Source organism: Chrysochloris asiatica, unplaced genomic scaffold, assembly GCF_000296735.1.
Source record: "Chrysochloris asiatica unplaced genomic scaffold, ChrAsi1.0 scaffold00058, whole genome shotgun sequence".
NCBI lineage: Eukaryota > Metazoa > Chordata > Mammalia > Afrosoricida > Chrysochloridae > Chrysochloris > Chrysochloris asiatica.
The window spans coordinates 5,567,189-5,569,990 of record NW_006408576.1 but is presented as its reverse complement, the minus strand read 5'-3'; positions in this window follow the sequence as shown (position 1 = coordinate 5,569,990).

Sequence of the window (2,802 nt, the reverse complement as noted above, 5' to 3'; positions counted from 1 at the left end):
TATATAGGTTGGAACTGACTCAATGTATATATATATATATATACACACACACACATATGGAAGTTATGATTTGGGTTAATTCAGAAGAAATTTCCAATGCCTTTAGGTAACAGACTCTAATCTCCTGACCCAAGTAGTGGTCATTTAATGAATGTCTGTCAATCCCATCATTCCATCTCTGACCCTTAGTTGCCCTTTTAGGTGAACATATAAGATGTTCAGAACTAATTAGAATGTTTTTGTGGGACTGGTAAACAGATACCAGAAGGGAAAACCAAACAAATCTATTCTTCCTTAGGATATCTAAGTTGTGGAAAAGAGAGAAAAAGTCTGATGGTGGATAATGCTTGTCTGTGAAATGAAAGCAAGAAAAGACAGTCAGAATTGTTAGGCAGGGAACTTGCAGGTGACCTGATGGCATTTCAAGTCCTGATTTCTGTAGTGCTGTGTATCATTGTGACATCCTACCGAGGCACAAGAATCAAAATATTCCCCACTTCTTAAACTACTTTGGTCTAAGGATCTGTCTCTAGCAACTGAAAGTATTCTAAAGCATCTTGGCTTCTAATGAGCATTCTGGTTGTACTGCTTCTAACACAGATTTTTTTGTTCTTCTGGCAGTCCATAGTACTTTCAATATTTTTCTCCAACACCATAACTCAAATGCATTAATTCTTCTATGGTCTTCCTTATTTGTTGTTCAACTTTCACATGCATATTATTCAATTGAAATGGCCATGGGATAGGTCAGCAGCACTGTAGTCCTCAAACTGACATATTTGTGCTTGAACACTTTAAGAAGGTCTTGTGCAGCAGATGTGCCTAATTCAATATGTCATTTGATTTCTTGACTGCTGCTTCTGTAAGTGTTGATGGTAGATCCAAGCAAAATAATGGCTTTGGTAACCTCACATTTTTCTCACTTATCATGATGATTTTTATTGGTCCAGTGGTGAGGATTTTTGTTTTCCTTACACTGAGGTGCTATCCATAAGGCTCTTTGCTTTCAGAAAGCAAGGTTGCATCATTTGCATATTGCAGATGGTTAATGAATCTTCCTATAATCCTATGCTATGTACTTCTTCATAAAATCCAGCTTCTCTGATTATTTGCACAGGATACAGAATAAATAAGTATGGTGAAAAAATATAACCTGGGAGCCCATCTTTTCTCATTTAAAATCATACAGTGTTCCTATGTTCTATTCAAACAACTGCCTCTTGATCTATATACAGTTTCTTCATGAGTACAATTAAGTGCTCCAGAATACTCATTCTCTGCAATGTTGTCCATAATTTGTCATGGTCCACACAGTTGAAGCCTTTGAATAGTCAATAAAATACAAGAAAACATCGTTCTGTTATTCTCTGCTTTCAACCAAGATCTATCTGACATCAGCAATGATATCCCTCATTCCACATCCTCCTCTGAATCCGGCGTGAACTGCTGGATGTTCCCTTTCAATGTACTGTAGTTTTTAAATTATTTTTAGCAAAATTTTACTGGCATGTGATATTAAGCATATTGTCTGATGATTTCCACATTCGTTGGGTCACCTCTCTTTGGAATGGACACAGATATGGATCTCTTCCAATCAGCTGACCTTCATTGAGTGAGACTGCTTCATAGACCAACTTTTTATGTTTTGTTTCCTTTTCTCTTCCTCAAGAAGTTATCCCAAAATAGTGAATAATTGTTATCAGGACTGCTTGTGAGGGTTGAAAATGTAAAGGTAGATGTTTTGTAGCAAGGAGGGGAGTAATTAACTTTTCAGTCTAGGAGCAGAGGTCCCTAGGACCATGAAGGGAGAAGAGTGGAGAGCGGGACCCTACCCAGAGAAACAGTGATGCCTGAGATGGAGGCAGAGATGATGACGTGGACAGATTGGGAAGCTGGGGACCTGAGACCCAGAGAGGGAGAGCGACTGTGTGCTGATAACAGGAGGCGGTGGGTGGGGCAGGCTTGTCGTGTATACCCTTTGGTTGGTTGATGATGCATGGAGGGGATTGTAACCATGGCAATGAAATGATATACGATAGGATAAATGTAAAACTTATGTTCTCTCATGTAAACGATCATATAATTCACAATAAAACATTTTATAAAAAGAAGTTTTCCCCAGAAAACTACACAATATACTTCCTGTTACCCAAAAAAGAGACTACAGAATAGGTAAGTTTTGATTGATAAGATAGGCATGAAAGGCTTGATGAAGGGATTTCTTCTAAAAATTGTCTATTAGATGTTTTCACTTTACTTTAGAGAGCAGGAGCTCAGTTTCTTGACTATCTGGACTGATTACCGCTTTGATAATCTTGTGAAATTTAAGCACCTTTAGAAATATATGGCTTTTACTCTTATTAAGTGCCATCGAGTAGGTTCTGACTCATAGCAATCCTATATAGGATTTCAGAGGAACTGGTGGGTTTGAACTGCTGACCTTGTGATTAGTAGTCTAGTGTTTTTCCTACAGCACTACACCTCATTTATTTATCTTTAATTCTTTCTTTCAAATGTCTATTTTTTTAAAAATCAAGAAAGCAGAATTTTCGTTTATGTCTTGGCAAAAGAGCACAATCGCCACTCTGTACACACTGTAGAGTAACAGGTGGTCTCTTTCCATCTCCATTTTCTTGAAGTTGTCAGTGCTCAGTCCTCTCTACCTCCATATTTCCAATCTTCACAGAGAGAAAAGTATCTGCAAAGTATTGTATCCATTATTCTGACATCTCCCTCACCTCTCTTAAATACTAATATTGTCCCAACTAGCAATGCCATTACCTGTCTCTCAGTTTTATCAGA